The following is a 25,414-nucleotide window of genomic DNA, read 5'->3' on the forward strand; positions in this document are numbered from 1 at the left end:
CATGTCAAAACACCTTCCTAACACTTGGCTACCACGAATAGCATCATTTTATTTTTGTTATATTCCCCTTTAAAGTTTCATTCCCTTATTTATTGTAATGGATTTTATTTTCCATTTATGGAACACTATGTGAGTTTCTTTATATATAAACTCATTTAAGTAAGTAAAATGAGTTATTTTAAAGCCAGACATTAAACCAATCCTGGACCAGGTGGCTGGGACACTACCTGCCCAGACACAGCAGAGCCCAGCTTTAAAGTAAGCAAAGGGTGCTCAGCAGAGAAAAGCAGAAAGGGAAACTCTTGTCAAAACGCAAGAGGCCTCATGACAGGCTAAAGATTTTAGAAAAGTTTATGTAGGCCTGTTTTCCAACTGGTTACACATTCCTTGGAAACATGCCCTTTGCACAAGAGTGTGGCATGCCTCTCATTTTTAAGACTGCATGAACTATGACAATCGTCAATTCCATTATAAAAAGTTAAAGACAAAGTAGAAAAAAGCTAACATTACTCCATACTGTATGAGAAATATAAAAGCACAACCATAACTACAGTTTTAATTTAAAAAATTTTTGTCTGTATCAATAAGGATCTGGGCAGAAACAGAGTATACACAAAACACCCAACTGGGGTAAGCTGCAGAACTTTTTACAAAGGTGTGGTAATGGTGTGGGGAAACCAAGGGTTAAGGCAGTATGTGGAGTTAAGGGAGGAGCCCATTTATAAAGCCAACAGAGAAGAACCTCCCAGGCACAGAACTGAGTAGAAAGTGGGTATGAAGGGATAAACGGAAGATACCCAGCACAAAAATAAGGCTATTTCCAAATACCTGCTGGGTATTTATTTACTACTGTCTAATCACTAGCTTTAGGTTGGGCTTTGGGCTACAGAGATTGAGCGTAGACAGCCTGGACTTAAACTTCAGCTTGCCACTCATCAGCTATGTGAGTTTCTTATGACACTGAACTTAGTTTTTCTGATGAAATGGGGGACAATAGCAGTATTCACCATAAGGCTGGTGTGAGAGAAAATGAGTAAATGTATATGAAGCACTTAGCATACTTTGCCTACAATAAATGTGTTGTGCACGTCAGGGGGTGGGAGAGGGTCATGTTAGCCACCAAAATGTTTGACAGAAACCTACAGGAGGAAAACTTAAAATTGTGGAAATTCTCAATTTAAATTCCATTAACTTAATACTTCATATGACTTGGCCAAAAAACCCCACATAATTCTATTCTATTGATAAAATATCTGCAAGGCCTACAAAGCGGGAAAATTATCTAAACTAGTAGAGGCAGGTAGGGGTGATGGTGGTGGCAGCAGCAGGGAGTGGACAGTAAAGACTTCCTGGAGAAGGCAACATTTAAAACGAGACCAATCTGAAGCCAAAGAGGAGTCAGCTAAAGAAAGAGGTGGGTGAAGAGGGAGCAGGGGGCACCCAAAGTGCCAAGGCCCTGGAGAAGAGGAAACATTACAGGTTTAATGAACCAAATGATCTAGACGTGAAAGAGTAAAGGGAGCTTGGGGAAGACTCTAGCTGGAGAGGTAGAACTCTCAGCCATGCTTAAAGAGTTTGAATCATATTTTTTGTGAGGGCAGTGAGAAACCTTTGAACGGTTTTAAACTGGGAAAAGACATAATCCCATAATCAGACTGTCATAGTTAGAAAACCACTGCTAAAGGGAACGGAGAGCCATTGAAGAGTTTTGAGTCAAGGACTGGACAAGAAAAATGGTGTTTCAAACTTACTTTTTATCATTTTAGTGAATGCCTAAAACTAAAATTGTTGTAAAATGTTATAAAAATGGTTTATAAATGTCACACATAACTTTTCCTTGGCTTAACTATACATGTGTGTTCATTCAATAACTCATGTACATTCATTAAGACATTTATTGAGCACCTAATATATATACCAGGAATTGTGCTTAAATAGGGACAGGAGAAGAAAACTCACAAATAAGCAGTATAAAAGTGCTTAAGATTTGAGAGGCAAAGGACATTTCTGAGTGGTGGGTAAAATTCCTAAGGTGGGAGCAAGCAGAGTGCATGTGATAAAACATATTCCAGAATGGTTAGAATATACAGTGCATGGGCAGTGTTGAAACACTCATTCAATAAGAATTTAGTGAGTACCTACTATGTGCTAGCATTGTACAGCCATTGGTGACACAGTGATGGACAAGAAAATGCTTAAAATATGACAAGAATAACTTTTATCATTGCAGACAACACTAGGTTGATTATCAAGAGTACGTGAGGAAGAAAAACAGAAAAGAGCAGTGCCTTAATTTAAAGACGCTTGGAGTGGCAATAAAACATTTTTAATTAAAACTTCTCTACTGAGAATAGACAATCTTTGAAAGCCTGTGTAAATGAATTACATACAAATATACTAGTGATATTAGAGCTTTTAAAATGACATTATAACTTCTGAAATGTCAAATAACTTTGAATGTCAAATGTTACCCCCTCCATCAAAAAAATTACAATCATGGGGCTTCCCTGGAGGCGCAGTGGTTGAGAGTCCGCCTGCCGATGCAGGGGACACGGGTTTGTGCCCCAGTCCGGGAGGATCCCGCATGCCGCGGAGCGGCTGGGCCCGTGAGCCACGGCCGCTGGGCCTGCGCGTCTGGAGCCTGTGCTCCGCAACGGGAGAGGCCACGGCAGTGAGACGCCCGCGTACCGCAAAAAAAAAAAAAATTACAATCATGAATTGTCCAGCTGATCCCAAATCAAAGCAACGTACTTAAAAGGGGAATGCCCATTCTTTACACTGATTAGAAGAAATGTCTCAAATGTGGTTAAATCTTTGGTTTGACTTCACAGAATCTTGATGGTGATACAGACCCAGAAAGTAAGCCAAGGTCCATTTGGGGCAGCTTGAGAAGGGGAGAAAATGTGTTCCCTGCCTAACACGAACTTTTCCAACTCAGCCCCTGATCGTGCCAAGACAACACAGTGTAATAATGGTAATTTAATAATGCCGTCCGCTGGGCTCTGCCCAGATTAGAAAGCTCGGGGAAATAAATGAGGCTTGCAAGCCAAACAGAGGGAAACTTCTCCAGGCAGTGCCTGCAGCAGGGAGATAGCTGGTAATGAAATACCCGCAGTCTCCATTCTTTATACGAGAGGTAAACATGAAAAGGGAGTCAGGAAAGGTAAAGCTCTCAAAATGGAAATAAATAAATAAGCTCACCTGCCATGATGAGATCTCTGAAAATGACTTGGAAGGGCTGCCCAGAGATTTTCCCGGGGGATGTGGTAAAGTATCGACAGACATCAAGGGAGGTAATTATGTGCTTGGACACATTTGCTGGATAAACTGGCCTCCTTACCTTCAACTTCCCGTGTGGGCACCAGATACAGAAACCATGTTTAAACTACACAGCGTTCTCTCTGGCTTTTACCATAAAAAGGAAATAAAAGTGTATTCTGGGGGATTCCCCTGGTGGCACAGTGGTTAAGAATCCACCTGCCAATTCAGGGGACACAGGTTCGAGCCCTGGTCTGGGAAGATCCCACATGCCACAGAGCAAATGAGCCCATGCGCCACAACTACTGAAGCCCGCGTGCCTAGAGCCCATGCTCCACAACAAGAGAAGCCACCGCAATGAGAAGCCCATGCACCACAACGAAGAGTAGCCCCCGCTCGCCGCAACTAGAGAAAGCCCGCGCGCAGCAATGAAGACCCAACGCAGCCAAAAATAAATAAATAAACAAACAAATAAATTTATTTAAAAAAATGTGTCATGGGTTCTTGGCAAATCAGTCCAGTGTTAGATAGGGACCCATTATCTTTGACCTTCATGTTTTTGCCTCTTCTGACTCATAGAAAATCCTCAAAAACCCTTTAAGGGAAAGATATGTGATGTCTGAGAAATTCTCACTTTCAGAAAAAAGACACCATTTTTGCAGCATAAAAATCATAGTTGAATTAAGTGATTTCTTTATTTTTTATTTCAACTGGTCTGTTATCTGCTCAAATTTTAAAAATTTACCTAAAATAACAGAAGCTTTGTTTACTAACCGTGTTATTAACATGTGAGGATAATAGCCAACCCTCTCCTTTCTCTGTTTTTCCTCTCAATCACCAAGACAACTCTAACATTCCTCCATCTTAGCTTCTTTATAGAAAAATTCTCACAGGTAACTGCCATCCTCTATCACTTCTGAAACTGGTAATGAAATGTCAGAGGAGGAACAGTTAATTAAAATTGTGGAATCCACTTTGCATCCTCTCACAGTCAATAAAAGTACTACAATTAAGGATACATTTCAACACATGATGTAACTAATATGTCACATTTTTTAATAACATTTGGCTATTAAAAATCAAAAGTCATGAATGTGGGGGCTTCCCTGGTGGCGCAGTGGTTGAGAGTCCGCCTGCGATGCAGAGGACGCGGGCTCGTGACCCAGTCCGGGAAGATCCCACATGCCGCGGAGCGGCTGGACCCGTGAGCCATGGCCGCTGAGCCTGCGCTTCCGGAGCCTGTGCTCCGCAACTGCAGAGGCCACAACAGTGACCGCAAAAAAAAAAAAAAAATCATGAACGTGAACAGAATATTCAGTAAACATCTTGCTACACTGGCCATAAAACTCCTTTCGTTCAACTAGTGCAACAGATTTGATATTGAGATCAATTAAGAAGGTGTTTTCTAGTAATAAACCAAGGAACATGTCTATAATCTGCAAGGAATTTATGGGAATAAAAACTGTACCTGGGGCTTCCCTGGTGGCCCAGTGGTCGAGAGTCTGCCTGCCGATGCAGGGGATACGGGTTCGTGCCCCGGTCCGGGAAGATCCCGCATGCCGCGGAGCGGCTGGGCCCGTGAGCCATGGCCGCTGAGCCTGCGCGTCCGGAGCCTGTGCTCCGCAACGGGAGAGGCCGCGACAGTGAGAGGCCTGCGTACCGCAAAAAAAAAAAAAAAAAATTGTACCTGAATATCCCACACGGGCTTACCCGAGCTGTTATCTTCAACAAGATTTCCTCACACTCTCAGCTTACTCCATAAACATTTAAGAAAGAAATGGTACAGAACAGCAGCTGAGAGAGTTCAGGCTCTGGAGTGAAATGCTGTGTGTTTCAACCCTGCCTCTGCTACTTTCTAAACATGAGACTGTAATCACTTGGCTTTATTTCTTGGAGTCTCAGTTTCCTTATCTGCAAAATGGAGAAAACACTCTCTACTCTTAGGGCTGCTGTGAGGATTAAATGAGATAACATGCATGAAGCATTTTGAATAGTGACTAGGACCTTGTAAAGGCTGAATAAATATAAGCTGTTCCTCTTATTGGACACTTTATTCATTTAATAACTATATTTCCCTAAGGGTCTGGTAATTTAAGAACATTCATATACCTGAAGTATATTCATTCGTTTTACACTGTTGCACTACTCATTTTTCTACATAAGAATTAGGCAGATGATACTTCAGGGTCCCTTAGTTCCAAATGCTGCCACTCATATTTAGTACAGATATCTGTTAAGCAAAGGAGAATAAAGGAGTCAAATCACCTCAGAAGCTGCTAGTTTCCACCCTTGCTTGTCAACTAACTCCATATGAGTCAAACTACACTCTCCAGGGAGCACTTGTGAAAGTCCCTGATTCATAGAAGTATTTACTTTGGGGTTTGGGGTTTGTTTTCTCAGGTTTATGTCTGGGACAGCTTGCTAAAGCTAACAGTCCAGCAATTTTATTAAGCTCTTTTCAATTTCAGCATTTTTTAAAGAGCATATAGAAATCACACTGGCAGTGGCTATTTAAACTTCCCAGTGGATGCTAAAAAAAATAAAAGGATACTTAAATGACCGTTTTTGAGCAGAGCCAACAGCATGTGGCCTAATTATCCAACTACATGAAATATTCTATGGATTTTTAACCAGAGTATAAGGGTTTGATATGCACAGTTCAGAACGCAAATGGCTACCTCACTGGGGGGATGTAGAACTTTTCAAGTCTAAATATAAGGTCCAGGTATATCGGAGTAAGTTTCTTCTCTGTTTTTCCTTCTGATAACTTCTAAGAAATGATAAATGAACAAGATGCTTAGAAACTGATATAGCTAAGCCACTAATGAATACAACTAAAGAAAATACCATTGTGCTAAGTGCTCTCCATTTATTTCTAATACAACTTTCTGAGGTAGGTATAATTATGCACATTTTACAGATGAGGAAACCAAACTCAGAAAGGGTGAGTGCCCTACCCCAGAGGGCAGGTATCAGAGCTGGTGTCCTGGTTATCCTCTATTTGCCCCTGCAGACCCTTTGTCTGCCCTGTGGTGGCCTCTCCTCTGCAGCCCTCTGAAGCTCTCATGCCTTCTGGCTTCTGTTGGGTTAAGACAGGAGGCAGACAGCTTTCCCTTATTGTCCCTACCTTAAAATCATTACCCCTTTATTTTGTTTCCTTCATCACTTATGTAAACATTAGCATACACTTAGTCATGAATTCATTCAACGATATTTACTGGGAGTCTACCACGTACCAGACACTCTATTTAGGTGCTGAAATACTGTAGTAAATAAGACTCACGTGACCCTTGCCCTATTTCTCTTCCTTTCTTTTCCAACTTAAATATTAAATATAAGGGATTTCCTAAAATCAAATACCATGTCTTCTACAAATCTTTGGGCAGGCCTGGACACATTACGGATGCTCAAGAGTGGATGGATAAAAGAATGATTGATGGATAAGAGAAAATCATCTGAAGTATCTGCAGGACCAGGATAGAAGCTACCAAGCCTAATAAGACTTTTTCAATTCGCAGTAATCGTGCCTCGGATAAACCTTACTGGCTACAATACTACCCCTGCACAAAGCTTAAAACTAAGACTTTTTCAATAATTTGCTGAGCAAACCCATAACAGTGCTGCTCGTTACAATAAGAATTAAGAACAATGATGATATCTGGTGTTGATAAAGATGAGGTGAAATGAGCATTATTATAAACCACTGTACTGAGTATGAATCAGTGCTACCTTTCTATATGGCAATTTGCTTAAACACCACAAGCAAGTGACTCGGCTAACTGGCTTCCAGAAACAAATCCTAGAAGCACAATTAAGGATGAGTCCAAAGATATAGTTATAAGTATGTTATGAATAATTTGAAATTTTAAAAAATGGTAATGACCTAAGTGTTCAGCAACAGTGGATTGGATTAATCTATTCAGGCACATCATATAATGAAATACTACAAATGATTAAACATAATGCCATATCAATATATTTCATGACATGAACATATTCGCATTAACTGAAAAAGGAGGATACAAAGTTTTACGTAGAATAACGCAATTTTTCTTTTTAAAAAATTTTGATATAAGAAAAAGGTCTAAAATTGCACTGTCCAATAGAAATATACGTAATTTTAAAGTATTTAGTAGTCATATTTTAAAAAGTAAAAGATAAAAAAAAGTAAAAGATGAAATTCATTTAAAGATATATTTTAATTAATCCAACATACACAAAATAACAATAGCTTAAATTCTCTTTTTGAAATTTGGTGTGTAGTTTATACTTATAACACGTGGTGTCAATTCAGTCTTGCCATATTTTAAATATTTATGAGCCACATGTGGCTAGTGGCTACCAGATTGGACAGCTCGGGTAAGCCTTAAAAGCAGGTATGGAGAGTAGGAATTTGTATGATTTTTACTTTCTTCTTTCGTTTCTCCATCCTTTTACAATTACCATGTATAATTTTGCTGTTGACATATACTACTTCTGTGATACAAAAACAAAGTTGTTTTTAAATATTAAGAACAGAGGTTTTTTTTTTTCTGTCTCTGGAATGCTTTTTGTCTCATCGTCCCTGCAGTTCACAGACTACCTGCTTCCTAGAATTAGAAAAATGCTCTCCTTTCTTCCCCTCTCTTTATAGAGACTTTGAATAGCTACCTAGCTTCAGCCCTTGGGCAAGTGACTTAAGGATCAAATAGTGTTGCTCTTCAGAGTCACAGCTAAATAAGCCCCTGCTTTCCAGTGATGTGACCCCGAATCTATCAAGACTCCAAGCACTGTTTTAGAAGCTCTCCTGGGCTTGTGGAAGGGCATGGAATGGGACCGGAAAGCGCTTAATTTGAGGTTAATTAAATAGTGATGACAAGCCTTAATCTCCAACTTGTCATCAGATTGTAAACACTGATCGCAGCTGCAGCCATCTGCAATAAACCTATTGAGAGAAATCTTGACCAGAATGAAATGAGTATGGTGATTACCCAGATGAACCTGAGAGAGATGAGATCAGAGAAATCCAGGCTCTTGTTATACCAGGAGAAATGGAGACCCGAAAGGAGAGAAATCAGAGGAAAATGTGTCAAATCTGATTCCTTTACAGTCCTACCAAAAAAACCTAAAAAATTACTGGACCCCAGGAGCCCAAGGATGAGAGAAATAAAGGTGAAGATGTAAATCCATTGGACTGAGGACCTGAAAGAAACTGAAATAGCTCTGTCACTATTAACACCTGATGGGTTTCTGTGGAAAATATGTCTGAGCCACGTGCATGTGCTGGGGCCTCTGGACCAATAGCTATACCAGCGGAAGTGAACTACAGCAGGAGTTTCCCAGGGAGGGAGGTGGGGAATAACAGTTACAGGTCAGGCACTTCACATATGATTTACCTGATAATTCTCCCAATTATTTTATAAGGTATTATTATTTTTTCCATTTTAAAGAAGAAAACGCTAAATCTCAAATAAGTACCTACCTCACCGAAGGCCATGCAAAATATGGGTTGAACCCGGATTTGAATACAGACTAACTCCCTCACGTAAGCTCTAAACCTCGGGCAGCTCTGCCTCGAGCTTTGCAGCTTTGCGGTAGTGGTAAGGAAGTGATCAAGGTGAAAGAATACTGAAGTTCATGAGGAAGATGGAAAGAAAAGAGCAAAAATTCCCCAAAGAGGATCTAACTAGGAAGTTAGGTGACCTAATGGAAATCTGCAAGGTGGGTGAACATTCTGGTACCACTGTTCTCAGTGTACCTTAAAAGTGCCCTTTCTGGCCTCACTGACATGGAGAACACTTCCTCATTCTTCAAGACTCAGCACAGGTCAATCCGCACCTCGTCTGTGAAGCCTTTCCCAAACCTCCTGGTGAGACCAGCACTTTCTTTTTATATTAACGAAGTGGGAGGCATTAGGAAGGACATAACTTCAGTATAATTGGCTGGACACCATGTCACATGTAAAGAAAGTTAGGAAGGAGAATCTGAACCTAAGGATGAGAAAAACTGAAGTAAAAGAACCATGATAGTTGTCAAATAGTTAATGGGCTAAGATGTATGGTTTAAATCTATGTATTCTTCCCTGAAGCCTTTTTGGAATAAGATAAAACATTCATTCCTTCATTCATTGCCTAGTTTATGACAGTGCTAGTGAAAATAGCAGTGAGCAAAACCAGACACAATTCTGTTGTCAGGATACATGCATCTAACAGGGATAACATGTTCATAATAAAAAGATCACAGAAATATATGGAAAACTGTGATACATACTCCAAATAATAGGTAAATAAGATGTGATGATTTTGTTCAAGACACAAAACTAGAATCGATAAAGAGATTTTACAGGGAAATAAGCTTCAGTTCATTATTTGGAAGAACTTTGAAATAATCCACACATTCCAGAAATGACCCCATGAATGAGTACACTTCCCCCTCCTGACATTGGACAGGCCCAGGCTGAGGCCGGAGAACAAAAGTGTCCAGTGCCAGACAACTTCGCAGGTCTCTTTCAGCTCTTAGAAACTATGATTCTATCATTCTAAAGAAAATATTGTCTCAGATGGTAATTAGAATTTGATAGCTTGAATTTCCAGGAGACTCAGGAAATTTGTGCAGAGAAGAATCATTTTCTGTACATAGAGGGGAGTCAAGCAAAACTGAGTCTCCTAAACAGCACTGATATACCTCTGTTTTACGTACTGCCCTGGAAGCTTTGTGAGTACAGGGGCCCATGGGCTTGCTCATCACTGACTCATCACTGCATGGCACATAGCACATACTAAATATTTGTTAAATGAACAAATAAATACAGTACTAAAATGTACCAGCACAAACACACTCACTTATAAAAACTTTCTTCTACTGTTATAGACCTTAAAATTGAACTTCCTTGAATAATTAATGAACATGAACATCAGTCAATCACTTGCTTCCTGATTGATAGCTAGGGTCCCTTGTCCAAGCACTCACTTAGTTCAATTAAAAGTTAATAATTTTCCATGGAATAAATACACACTACACATAGTACATCAGGGGTTCCACTTTTAATAAGCAATTAAGTAATGCAGAGGGGCTAAGAATCTTTTAACTAAGAGAGAACTCCATGAACTTGCCCTTCAAGTTATCATTCACTTACTACCCATTTCTCTTCTAAATTTTTAAATTAGCCAGGAAAAAAGTAGTTCTGAAAACAGAATAAATAACGCCAATATGTTGTCATATTTTGGTTAACATTTGCAGGCGACACAATGTGTTTTTGTTAAACAGTGTGTTTTGTTTGTTTTTATTCCTTCTTTGACATGAAGAATACATTAGGGAAGATCAATACAAAACTGAGGCACTATATGTAAAATGTTAAGGGTCATTCATTGAAAAATTATGAACCATGCTATAGAACTTAGCCAGGTCAGAGCTAAATTAAATTATTGATCCATTCATTTTTCCCCTTGCTATGTGACTATCCCCTGATTTTTTATAACATACAATATTGCCTATATAGCAAATGAATCATCTTATTCTAGGCCCAGCATGTCTGCTGACTGACAATTAATTAAAAAATTAATCGTCATATTGTTAGCATTCAGATTTATAAATTGAGCTCCCCTCACATAAACATCTAAATACCCAACATAAAATTTATAAGCTTTTGTAGCATGAACTCAAAGGGAAAGAGGGTAATTTTCACTTTTTTCAATACAAAGAATACAAAGAAACAATGAAATGTTGTTTTTCTTAACACCATTTCACTACTTTATGGTTCTTGGTACATTTCATTGATGAGGCCAAAACGTATTCACTTGACTTTTTAAAAATGACTTAACTGTACTACTAAGCAAAATGACGCAATCAACACTTTGTGAATTGAAGTCTTTTAAATTTTCAGACTTAAATCTTCCTCAAGATGTGTAACATCAAATTCTACAAGCAGTTTTACCAATTGTTTTGGGGATTTCTTTGAATACAAAAAAACTCTCATCCCCAATCAGCCTCCGAAGTGACAGAATGTATCTTGAATTAGGATCTTTTCTCACCTTATGAAAAGGGAAAATGGGTAAACAATTTGTAGGAAATGTAAATTCCACAGATCCACATTAATTTATGAAAAAGAAAGCTGACATAAGAGTTCTTGGTAGAACAGGTCTTTGATTTGGGGCTGTATTTAGCCAGTAACTTTCGCCTCCTGGGAAAATATTTTCTCTTTAACAAAGTAGTGTCAGATATAGAGGCCTCTTCATGTCCTCTGATGGAGATAAGATCATTCTGACTGGTGCTCCAAATAAGGCAGAAATTACCCCTAATGTGTAGTTTGAACATTGTATCAAAATACAGTAAAACGCCCTTTCAGAGTCTGATGAGAAAAACATGTGAGCTCACAAAATGTCTGCCTCCCTCAGGTGGAGAAATGGTCCACCGCTTTTCTTCACGCTGATTGTCACTGCAAGAAGTTCCCGGCATCAGGGGCATGTCCCACTGTCCCACACAAATGCCAATCCCTGTTGCTGGGACAAGGGGATTCTAGCCTCACAGCAGGCCTGAGGGACTCTATTTCTCTACAGGTCTGCTCCAAAGCTGAGCGCCCTTTGCACTAGAAATCAATGTCATCCAACAAAAACTTCAGGAGAAAGTTAAATACCAGCAGCAAAACGTCTCTTGTGTACCAGTCTCTCCCCACTGTGTTTCTGCCTGGTGACAAGAAACAGTGAGGAAAACGGAGCAAGCAAGGGCTGAAGAGAGAAAAATTGAAGAAGTGCAGAACTTGAGAGCTGGAAAGGGGCAAAGTTTCAAATAAGAAAAGACTCAAGCAACTTACTGTGCAGAAATATAGAATGCCATCTGAGGAAGGGCAGCAGGCTCCCTCCCCAGAGACCTAGCTGAAGGTCATCTATACCTTAGGAAGTTCCTTCACTAGGTTTTCGCATCCTGGGCCTTGGAGTTCTCAGCACACAAGACAGAATCCCTCTCTCAGGAGGAGGACTTCATTAAACAAAGCTCACGAGTCCAGCAGCATGAACCCAAAATATTGAAGTAGAAGTCTACAATTTGTAATACAACTGCCACACAGACGTCAGAATGACCAGAACGTTCCCTTACTGAAGATGTCCTCCATGCAAAGCCAAATCCTAATCAGACAGAAATTTGATGTGAAACCAATCTGAACAAGAGGAGTTCATTTGATGAACTGAATGTTAAATGGCATCAAGGGGAATGGAGTCAACCAATGGGAGAAAATACACAACGTGCGCTGGCTGCAGCTCCCTGTATCCACTGCCATAACAGGAATGGCCTTGCCAACAAAACAAAGCTCCTAGTTCCTCACAGGAGACACATCTCCTCCAGAGAGGACTACACGCACATGCCTTCTGCATTTCCATTGCAATGTACCCACAATTTGAATGGCAAAATCCTTCTTTTGTCCTAAAAAACCTGCATCATTTTCTCACTGTGAAGTAAAATATATTCCTTGTAACAAATGAACATATGAAAAAGAGAATAAAAATTATTCTATTTCTTCCACCTAAGAAATTACAGGTGGATAATCTTTCAGTCTCTTTCTTAGGTTGACCATATAAAACTTCCATTTTGCAGATAAAAAACAGCCATTTAACATTAATTTCACATGATCCAACCTAATATATGGGTTTGTACATACATTATATCAAAGTAGGATCACATATTACATTGTTTTGCTGCTTTTCTTTTAATTAACCAGGGCCCATAAATAGCTTTCCATGTCATAAAGTAATATCATGACAGATACTCTTGTACATGCTTCTTTGCCAAAGTCTCTGATTATTTCCTTAGGGAACATTGCTAGACATAGAATTGTTGGGTCAGAGAGTGTGCACACACCCATTCATTTATATATTACTTACGGCGGCTTTCACCCAATAACAGTAGAGTTGAATAGTTGGAATATGGACCCAACAAGCCTACAATATTTAGTCTCTGGTCCTTTACAAAAAAGTTTGCCAACTGCTGACCTGGAGTCTTCAGTTAGGTAGAGACACAACACCCACATGGAACATCCACAGGACACAGACTCCCCATTTGTAAAATTCACCATGATTACAAGCAGATCTCATCCATTTCAAATGTTTTCTACTCTTTAGCATTTTTTAATCAGTCCAAAGGTTCTATACAAGTCCACTTATCATTAGAATAGTGTTAAAGAATACTATTACAGAAATTTAACTCCATTATTTTTAACCATAGAAATTACTGTAACCTAAGATATAAATGGGAACCAAATCAAACAAGATGTTATAAAAATTCCTTTCTTGTATAATAATCTATAGTAAACATAGATAAACATGTTCTTAAACATTTAATATAAAAATTGATTATTAAATAAAAAGACTAAAAGATATTTCATTTCTTTGGCCTTTGATTTCAAACAGCTAAAAATTTGAGGCTGGATTCCCTTTACTCATGAGTAAGGCTCAGAAACTTGGCTATGGAAAAAACACATTTAACTTTTCACTGAAAAAGAATCACACAGACCACGTCTGAATATTTACAAATTCCTCGTTAATTAGATTTTAATCTACATGACTATACCATATGCTAGAAAGCCATCCAAATACAAACTCTATGAGCCGGTTTTACTGTCATTACTTTAAAGAGCCATTTAAAAGATTTTCTATGGGATAAAGATTGGGTGATTTATCATTGTTTTATGCTCCTTTAATCTGCTCCATCTTCCCATTGTAAAATAAATATTGGTTTTAAAATAAATGGTTCTGCCCAGGTTTTGATGAGAAAAATTGCCCTGTAAATCACAAGCTCACCTGTGCCAATTCCAAGTCCAATGTTAACTAGTCCATTCTGATGAAAAATAAGTCAATTTTATAGAACAAAATCTAAGGAAGACAATTACATAAGTATATTATCAATGCTGCAATGTAACTAATTTGAGATATGAGCTTCCCCACTCCCTGTTTTTTCAATTCTCAAAAAAAAAAAAACTAGTTGATGCCAAACTGGTCTTTCAATTGGACTTTTAAAGATGTATTATTTACCACAGTTTTTATTATATTCTGTCCAACTCCAATATACAAGTTATGCAATTGAAAATAAATACAAGCAAATCTGAAGGGTTATATGATAACATCTTTATCAATCACTTTTTTCATACTCAGGAGGCCACATCAATTTAAGAGTTGCCTCCTTGGACTATTTCACAGACCTCTGAGCAATTGACAATATACTATCTTCCTATAGTAAGCATAGTGTCTAAACACTTTGGAAGATATGAATGGTTTCAAGCAGTGCTTCACTAATTATCTGTGATGAAATACTAGTTGACTGTATTATTCCTTTCCAATATGTTGTGGGCTGATGAGACATACACTTGGATATTGTGGCAATGCCAAATTGCTATAAAAGTTTCTAAACTTGCACTGTCCAACAGAAATAAAATGTCAGCCACATGTTTAATTTTAAACTTTCTACTAGCCATGTTAAAAACTGTAAAAAGAAACAGGTGAGATTAATTTTAATAATATGTTAACGTAGCCCAATATATCCACAATCTTATCATTTCATATAATATAATCAATATAAAAATATTGTTGATGACAAATACTATATGTTACCACTTCTACATGGAATCTAAAAAATATTGGGTTGGCCAAAAAGTTCGTTCAGATTTTTCCATACGCTCTTGTGGAAAGACCTAAATGAACTTTTTGGCCAACCCAGTAAAACAACCAAATGAATAAAACAAAACAGAAACAGACTCACAGATATAGAGAACAAACTAGCAGTTACCAGAGCAGGGAGGGGCATAAAAGGGGTAGGGTATTAAAAGGCAAAAACTACTATGTATAAAATAAATAAGCTATAATGATATATTGCACAGCACAGGGAATATAGCCAATATTTTATAATAATTTTAAGTGAAGTAAACTCTATAAAAATATTGAATTACTATGTTGTACACTTGAAACTAATATTGTAAATCATCTATACTTCAATAGAAAATATTATTGAAATATTTTACATTTTTTAATACTGCCCTCGAAATCCAGAGTGTATTGTACACTTACAGTATGTCATCTCAGACTGGCCACATTTCAAGTACTCAATAGCCACATGCAGCTAGTGGCTACTGTGCTGGACAAGGCAGTCCTAAATCCTTACTCTCAATGTCTGACCTCCCTCTTCACATTTTGAGTAGTACTGTCTAAACCACTGCTCCCTTCAGAATAGCATCTCTAAGTTGCTCTTCTGTGATTTTCTGCCTGATGTTTTATAATTGAGGTCTCCATTTCAGATAAGGCCAACACTTAAAGAAATTAGCACACTCATGATTGTGGCTTACTTTATCCTCCCTTTCAGGAAGGGAATCACCATAAACAAGGGATGGATGCAGAAGCCTCCTCTGCTCTCCTTTCTCTAGAAGCAACCACTACTCTGAATGAAGCTGGTTTATTTCCTTCCCATCCTTGTTTTAATACTTTCTTTACAGATTACATTCTTAAGCATCTACATAAAGCTATTAAGAAGGGGAAATATGTTTGTGCTCTACTTAGACATGTGAATTTAATGTATTTGGCTTGTATAAATCCTTACCATATTCCAAAGACAACTGCTGAAACCGATTTTCACACCTTTCTAACCATCCACTCTATGATCTATGTCTTTGGACCCTGTAACCCCTTCTAGCTTGGGTAACTCCTACCCATTATTTAAGTCCCAGATTAAATGTCACTTCTTCAGGAAAACTTTGCTAATCTGTCCTTTGCCCAAATAAGATTAAGTTCCCTGTTAAATGCTCTAAAGTTTCCTATACTGCACTTACCTCAACTGTAAATATCTGTTATTGTAATGATTTGTTTAATGTCCATCCCCCTCATGAAAATATAAAGCAGCACCAGCACAATTCCCAGTACATAGAAGATGTCCATAAATACGTTTCATATGAGTGAATGCTTTTTCTCTTCCATTCATTTATTCAAACTCAGTTAGAAATCATGTTTCTCAGTCTCCTGTTGTGACATGAGCTTAGAATGTGTGTATCATAAATGTACTGGGCACCCCTATTTATTAAAATGTATGTTTAAATATATTACCATGAAGTTACTCATAGTACATTCTTTTGACCTTTTATTCTCTATTATACATATATTAGGTCCCTATTTTCATTTCTAATACTATTTGTGTTCTCTCTGTCACTCTTACTCTCTTTCCTTCCTTCTGTCTTTGTCTCTGTAGCTGATCAAGTTTGCCAGATGTGTTTAGTTAGTCTTTCAAGGAATCATCCTTTGCTTTGTCGATCTTCTCTGCTATTCCTTTGTATCCTATTTCATTTCTTTTTGCAGTACTTCGTATTATCTTCTCCCTTTGCTTTATTTTGGTTTACTCTGCTATCTTATTTATAATTTTTTGGTTGAATGCTTAACTCACTAATTATCAGTCCTCCTTCATTTCAAATATATGCATTTTAATCTATAAATTTTCCTTTATGTACCTCTTTAATTGTAACCCACAAGATTTAAAAGAGTATCAACTAATTTCTATCATCACTTTTCTTTGACAAGATTTAGAAGTATGATCTTGTTTCCAAATGTATAAAGTTTTTGAGGTCTACTTGTTTTTGGTCTCCTAATATTTTTTCTTCCGAGATAAGAGGAAATATAATTTTTAGCAATCAGTGGTAAGGCTTTCAATGTGTATATATTCTCTGGTAGTGGAATTCAGGAGTTCAGAGTTCTATGTATGTCTATTCAATCAAGCTAATCAGTTATGTTATTTAAATCTTCTTTATCCTTTCTAATTTGTTTAGTTTATTTGATTTTTCAGTGTCTTAGAGAAAATGTTTAAAACTCCCAATCATGGGGACTTCCCTGGTGGCACAGTGGTTAAGACTCTGAGCTCCCAATGCAGGCCAGGTTTGAACCCTGGTCAGGGAACTAGGTCCCACATGCATGCTGCAACTAAAAGTTTGCATGCCACAACTAAGGAGCCCACCTGCCGCAACTGAGGAGCCCGCCTGCCGCAACTAAGGAACCCATGTGCTGCAACTAAGAAGCCCTCAAGCCGCAACTAAGGAGCCCACCTGACACAACTAAGGAGCCCACATGCTGAAACTAAGGAGCCGGCAAGCCGCAACTAAGGAGCCCACGAGGCGCAACTAAGGAGCCCGTGAGCCACAACTAAGGAGCCCACCTGCTGCAACTGAGACCCGGCAAAACCAAATAAATTAAATAAACAAATAAATAAATATTTTTTAAAACCCTCCCAATCATGATTACCTATGTTCTCAATACCTCGTAGTGATATGGTCAATTTTTACTTTATATATTTTTGAAATGATGTGACTAGGTAATAATGCAGGTTCAGGATTAATATATCTTTCTGATGAATTGTTCTTTTATCATTAAATAATGACTTTCTTTATCTATAATAACATTTTTTAAAGTACATTTTGTCTGATATTAATACAGTGTCACCAGCCTTCTTTTGAAAGGTATTTGCATGGTATATTATATCAATTTCCATCTATCTTCTTTCAATCTTCCCATGCCATTATTCTTAATAGGGGTATTCCTTATAAACAGTGTGTAAAGAGAGTGTAACTGTTTCTTCTTCCCCATGCAACTTAAAAATCTGTGTCTATTGACACACAGAATGAATCTTCTTTATGTTTGTTGTGATTCCTGGTGTATTTGGCTTTATTTCAACCATGAGATTGATTTACACTTTCCCAAAAGTCAGGAATTATCCAAATGTACCAAGTCTACACACCACAGAAGGCATGACTTTATCTAGCTTAGGCTCATAATTTAGCTATTCTCAATAAGTCACTTAGACACATTAGCAAACTATACTCTCTTAAAGCTATAAGGTAATTAATTAATCCTTACACAAGTAACACACAAAAATTTCCAAATTAAGGCAGCCAGTCCACTACTCTATGTCTTTACCTGTAACATGAATATAAAAGAATCCATTTGTCATCTACCTCTGATGTTGCTGTACTTCACTCTCCCCCATTTTTTTTTTTACTTCCATATGATGCAGCTTTCATCTTTTCTCCTCCTTTCCTACATCTCTTCTTCCCAACCCCATTTCTTAGCATCTCTTCCTTAGATAATTACATTAGTATCCTTGGTCTCCCTGCCTTTGTCTTACTATCTTCCACTCCAATTCACATTCCAGTTAAATGAGGACCTTGCATTATAAATTAAGAAGTTTGAATGTTACCCTGCACATCAATCTCTCTTGAACCGAAACCTGAAGACACAGTCTTATAGTTCCAAACACTTTATTTTTTAATTTGTGATTTTATCCAATTAACATTCTAAAGAATCTAAATGACAATCTGATAATTGAGCTGTGCCTTCCAATAGCAGTGCCTGAGTTTGTCATTTTTTTACCCCATCGACTATCCTGTTCGCAGTGTCATTGGCACCAAATGATCACCTAAAGTGACAGTTTTTAACTTTCATTGTGTCAATAAGCACATCTGGCTGTTAGGTTGGCATGTCCTAATGCTAAAATTGTCCCACGTCTGCCATTGTGCTCTTTAGTGGAGATGATTCACAATTGAAAGATACTGTCATCGAATAAGGCTTTACTTTATTAAATTATTTAATTAATGGAGACTTTGACATGACATCATAAAAACCCACAGTGTGGCAGAGTAATGGTCTCTTTTAATTGTTATGGGCTAATGAGAAAAGAACAAAGGCAGAATTAATATGTAAATGATGTGTTTATATCAAACGAAAGCCCAATGATATTATGCGACACTGCACAAAAGGTTTCCCAATCTTTCAAATAGAGAAAAGTGGTGAGAGAACTGAGTCGTCCTTGCCTCAGAATAGTAACAGCGTGACAAATAAAAAAAGCCTTTGTCACAATAGTCACTATACTTTATTCAATATTCATTTATCAAAAATGTGTCAAATACTTAATCAATAGATAATGAGTGCTAAATACTGTTCTAGGCCCTGAAGATACAGAAGCAAAAAAGACAGGCAAAATCTCTACCCTCATAAAGTTATATTCAGATAATAAACAAATTAACACAAATTTATAATATTATGTCAGGTAGTGATAAGTCCTGTGGAAAAAAATTTAAGCAGGGTAAGGAGTTAGAGAATGATGGGGGAGAAGGACAACTATTGTGGGCAGAGTGGTCAAGGAAGGATTCTCTGAGGAGATGACATTTGAGCAGAAGCCTGAGTGTAACGAAGAAGAAGCAAGGCATAGAAATATCTACGGGAAAAGACTTCCAGACAGAAGCAACAGCAAACACAAAGATGCTGAGGTGAGAATAAGCTTGACATACACGAAGAACAGCAAGAAAACCAGTGTGACCAGAACTCGGGGACAAAAAAAGAGAGTCATAGTAGACATGGTGAGAAAGACAAGCATGAGTCCAATCTTGAAGGGCCTTGAGGCTACGGCAGAGAGACTGGATTTATTCTGAGGACAATAGGGAGCTACTACAGGGTTCCATATAGTTCATGTAGAGTACCGGAAGCTGGACCAAGACAGCGGGTGCAGAAACAGAGTCAGTGCAGATTTGCTGGAGGAGATGAGGTCATTTACTCTCATTGTTTCTATTTCACCAATGAAAAATGAAGTGAAGGAATCAGCTGAGGGAAGAATTGGGGATGGGAGTTGGAGGTCTGAGGTACAGGTGAAGGTGTAAAACTGTTGCCTCACAGAGTCAGAAGTATTAAGCAAATGGTGAAGGATTGCTAAATAGAGAAGAGGATACACTTGAAATTTGTGGACATAAACTCAAAGTAATGCCGTTCAGCATAGTTTTGTGTTCTCCATTCAACTGAACTCAGGTCCAAAGTGGACACAGAGTCAGAGTCATGCCAGTAAACAGGACACAGAGAGACAAGCAAAGGAGAGACTGACCATAGCACCTAAGCTGGGTAAGGAGGGAAGTGAGGGCATGAGAGGAGAAATGAATACAGGCATGCCTCATTTTATTGCACTTTGCTTTATTGTGCTTAGAAGATATTGTGCTTTTTATAAATTGAAGGTTTGTGGCAATCCTGCAACGAGCAAGTCTATTGGTGCCATTTTTCCAATAGCATTTGCTCACTTCATGTCTCTGTGTCACATTTTGGTAATTCTCATAACATCTTCAACTTTTTCACTATTATCACTGTGATCAGTGATCTTTGATGTTACTATTGTAATTGTTTTGGGGCACCACAAACTGCACCCATGTAAGACAGTGTACTTAATCAAAAAATGTGTGTGTTCCGATTGCTCCACTGACCAGCAGTTCCCCTGTCCCTTTCCCTCTCCTCGGGCATCCCTATTCCGTGAGACACAACCATGTTGAAATTAGGCCAACTAATAACCCTACAATGACCTCCAAGTGTTTAACTGAAAGGAAGAGTCGCACATCTCTCACTTTAAACCAAAAGCCCGAAATTATTAAGCTTATTGAGGAAGGCATGTCGAAAGCTGAGAGAGGCCAAAAGCTAGGCCTCTTGCACCAAATGGTTAGCCAAGTTGTGAATGCAAAGGAAAAGTTCTTGAAGGAAATTAAATGTGCTACTTCATGAACACATAAATGCTAAAAAAGCAAAGTACCCCTACTGCTGATATGGAGAAAGTTTTAGCGGTCTGGATAGAAGATCAAACCAGCCAAAACATTCCCTTGAGTCAAAGCCTAATCCAGATCAAGCCCCTAACTCTCAATTCTATGAAGGTTGAGAGAGGTGAGGAAGCTGCAGAAGAAACGTTTGAGGCTAGCAGAGGTTCATGAGGTTTACGGAAAGAAGCCTTCTCCATAATATAAAAGTACAAGGTAAAGCAGCAAGTGCTGATATAGAAGCTGCAGCGAGTTATACAGAAGATCTAGCTAAGATAATTCATGAAGATGGCTACACTAAACACCAGATTTTCAATGCAGATGAAATAGCCTTATATTGAAAGAAGATGCCACCTAAGACTTTCATAGCTAGAGAGGAAAAGTCAGTGCCTGACTTCAAAGCTTCAAAAGATAGGCTGAGGACTTCCTTGGTGGTCCAGTGGTAAAGAATCCGCCTTACAACGCAGGGGACGGGGGTTCAATCTCTGGTCAGGGAACTAAGATCCCACATGCTGTGGGGCAACTAAGCCCACATGCCGCAACTACTGAGCTCCCGTGTATCAGCTAGAGCCTGTGTGCTCCAAACTACAGAGCCCACGTGCTCTGGAGACCGTGCACCACAACTACAGAGCCCATGTGCCCTGGAGCCTGTGCGCCACAACTAGAGGGAGAAAACCCGCACGCCACCACTAGAGAGAAGCCTGCATGCCACAACTAGAGAGAGAAAAACCTGCACACCACAACTAGAGAAAAGCCCATGCACCACAATGAAGAGCCCACATGCCTCAACAAAGATCACACATGCCGCAACTAAGACCTGATGCAGCCAAAAATAAATAAAATAAATAATAAATAAATCTTAAAAAAAAAAAAAAAAAGACAGGCTGACTCTCTTGCTAGGGGCTAATGCAGTCACTGACTTTAAATTGAAGCCAATGCTTATTCACCATTCCAAAAATCCTAGGGTCCTTAAGCATTATGCCGAAGCTACTCTGCCTGTGCTCTATAAATGGAACAACAAAGCCTGGATGACAGCACACCTGTTTACAACACGGTTTACTGAATATTTGAAGCCCACTGTTGAGACCTACTGCTCAAAAAAGAGATTCCTTGCAAAATATTACTGCTCATTGACAATACACCTGGTCACCCAAGAGCTCTGATGGAGATGTACAATGAGATTAATGTTATTTTCATGCCTGCTAACACAACATCCATTCTGCAGCCCATGGATCAAGGAGTCATTTTGACTTTCAACTCATTATTATTATTATTATTATTTTTGCGATACGCGGGCCTCTCACTGTTGTGGCCTCTCGCGTTGCGGAGCACAGGCTCCAGACGCGCAGGCTCAGTGGCCATGGCTCACGGGCCCAGCCACTCCGCGGCATGTGGGATCTTCCCGGACCGGGGCATGAACCCGTGTCCCCTGCATCGGCAGGCGGACTCTCAACCACTGCGCCACCAGGGAAGCCCTCAACTCATTATTTAAGAAATATGTTTTTGTTAAGACTACAGTTGCCACAGATAGTGATTCTTCTGACGGATCTAGGCAAAGTAAATTGGAAACCTTTTGGAAAGGATTCACCATTCTAGATGCCAGTAAGAAAATTTGTGATTCATGGGAAGAGGTCAAAATATCAACATTAACAGGAGTTTGAAAGAAATTGATTCCAACCCTCACGGATGACTTGAAGGGGTTCAAGACTTCAGTGGAGCAAGTAACTGCAGATGTGGTAGAAATAGCAAGAGAACTAGAATTAGAAGTGGAGCTTGAAGATGTGACTGAATCGTTGAAACCTCATGATAAAACTTTAACAAATGAGGAATTGCTTCTTTATGTATGAGCAAAGAAAATGGTTTCCGGAAATAGAAAAGATCTCCTGGTAAAGATGCTGTAAAGACTGTTGAAATGACAAGAAAGGATTTAGAATATTACAAAACTTGGTTGATAAAGCAGTGGCAGGGTTTGAGAGGATTGAGCCCAACTTGGAAATAAAATGCTATCGAACAGCACTGCATAGTACAGAGAAATTGTTCATGAAAGGAAGAGGGAATCGATGTGGCAAACTTCATTGTTGACTTATTTTAAGAAATCGCCACGGCCACCCCAACCTCCAGCAACCACCACCCTGATCAGTCAGCAGCCATCAACATGGAGGCAAGACCCTCCATCAGCTAAAAGACTACAACTCACTGAAGGCTCACATGATGGTTAGCATTTTTTAGCAATAAAGTATTTTTAATTAAGATATGTACATTGTTTTAGAAGGTTAGCACAGTGTTTCCTAACAAGAGCACTATGGCATTTGGGGTGAAATAATTCTTCATTGCCTAGACTGTCTCATGCACTGAATGACATTTAGCATCCTTAGCTCCTGCCCTCTAAAGGCCAGTAGGACTGCTCACATTTACAAATGCTCCCAAGGAGAGAAGTAACTCCTAGATTGAGAGCCACTGGCCACTGACCATGAGGTAGAGAAAGTGACATTTGCAAATGAGAATTTCAAGGAACTGAGAGGCCAGATACGAGTAATCTATGTGGACATTCTTACCTAGAATGATGGCAGGAGAGTGATGGGCACAAAGACAGTGAGTTAGGGAATAAAATCATCAATAAATACAGAGGAGTAGTAGGCAGTAGGATAGGCTGATCCCACATGCTTTAAAAGTACTTCTGTGGATGAAGAAAAAAGAAGCTGTCTAGAAGTGACAATGAGGATGAAAAGAAGACACCAACTCCACGCCAGACACTGAAAAAAACCCACACACCACCTGAGAGGGTGACAGAGAAGCAATATCCTTAGTGGGTAGCCAAGAGTGTCAGAGCAGCACTGTCCAGCAGAACTTCCTGTGATGATGGAAATGTTGTATAGTGACACTGTCCAGTAAGATAGCCAATAGCCACATGTGCCTATCAAGCCCTTGATATGAGGCCATTGTGACTAAGGAACTGAAATCTTCACTTTGTTTAATTTAAATTAATTTGAACATAAATAGCCACATGTGGCTAGTGACTACCGTATTCTACAGTGGAGAAGAGTAAAAGGTGAAGGGAGCATTTAGAAATAAATTTGAATTTGAAGACACAGGAAATTCTTCTTAATGTTCAAGTCTTGAGAAAAGGGGCAAAGGTAGGTGTGACTCTAGGTAAGTTGGTGTTTCTGGAGAAGGAAGATGAGAGAAGTAACACTCAACAGCATCAGCATTTTCAATAAGCAGGATTCCAAAAATTCATCTTAAGTCATTTCTGCCTCCTCCTGAAACCAACTTCTGTACCATATTGCTATGGAAGACACTTGAGAAAATCTCCTTCAAAGTCTAAAATGTCACCACCATGTAAGAATTATTCCTTCTCATGAGAAGCCCCTGTTATTAATAGACTGTGGCTATTGCCTATTTTTCTGGGATCTAAGTGTCCCTTCCCCAAAGACTGGCTTTCTATCTCTAACAAATGGGAAAAAAAAATTACTTCTGAAAATTCCCCATTAAAAGATGCTGTTGTTTAGAAATCATGTTTCTTTCTTTTCTATAAAAGACTAGAAGAACATATAAGAACATGTTCTTTGTTATCCAAAATGAGGTAGAAGTATTCTGATTGGCCACAGCCATATGCCTATGATTTGTGCCTTCACAAAATAATAAAAAAGGGTCATGCACCACCACGGCCACCCTAACACACACACACACACACACAAACACACACACACAAACACACTTCCAGAATGGCCCCATGGCCATACCCTTAGAGGCCTGGCTGCAAACTTACCAACAACAACTCTGTCAATATGTTTTGTTTTTTTTTTTTTTTCAGTACGTGGGCCTCTCACTGTTGTGGCCTCTCCCATTGCAGAGCACAGGCTCTGGACGCACAGGCTCAGCGGCCATGGCTCATGGGCCCAGCTGCTCTGCGGCATGTGGGATTCTCCCGGACCAGGGCAAGAGCCCGTGTGCCCTGCATCGGCAGGCGGACTCTCAACCACTGTGCCACCAGGGAAACCCTGTCAATATGTCTTCATCAACCAAATGAGCAACGCCAAAGTGGGACCCAGGACCACTCTCTCGGTGGAAGAATCCCAGGTTCAGGCAGGGGACAGGCAGAGTGCAGGTAATATCTAGATATTGCTTGACAGTGCATTTGATTGGGAATAAAGGAACAGTAAAACACTTCTGATTAGTTTCTGTCTGTTAGTGTTCTCAATTTCCACTTTATTGCAATCAAAATATCAAAATATTCTCTGCCCCCAGAGAGGGGACACAGTCCCTGTTTTAATAAACCCTAAAATACATAATTAAGAAATAACCTCTGCAGGGCTAATCAGCATGGCACTACAGCTGGTCAGATTCCTTAGTGGACAAACGTTAATTTCTCTTGGTCCTAAGGCAGAGTCTTTCCCTTAAGTGTCCTCACCAGATGCCAGTACATGTCCACTCTGTATCTTGTAGGCTGAGGGCCTTATACATTAACCATGCTTCTGAACTCTAAGGATGGGCCAGAGTCAGGCAAAAGGATCAAAAAACGAAGAGCAATAGATGTCCACAATGTTGGCGAGATGTATTCTATCAGATGCTTATTAGCCTTGGATCACTTCGGGTCCAGGATAC

The 25,414-nt window shown here is 39.1% G+C and overlaps 1 protein-coding gene and 1 pseudogene across 7 annotated transcripts in view; both read right to left on the reverse strand.

The window, feature by feature from the left end:
- The window catches only part of FHIT (fragile histidine triad diadenosine triphosphatase), a 1,451,582-nt gene that overhangs the window by 1,135,225 nt on the left and 290,943 nt on the right, over positions 1 to 25,414 (reverse strand). The window lies entirely within an intron of this gene.
- On the reverse strand, positions 6,752 to 6,830 carry LOC115803172 (U4 spliceosomal RNA; annotated as a pseudogene).

Source organism: Delphinapterus leucas, chromosome 10 (assembly GCF_059928025.1).
Source record: "Delphinapterus leucas isolate spDelLeu-1000000601 "Yukka" chromosome 10, BTC_Dleu_Yukka2, whole genome shotgun sequence".
NCBI lineage: Eukaryota > Metazoa > Chordata > Mammalia > Artiodactyla > Monodontidae > Delphinapterus > Delphinapterus leucas.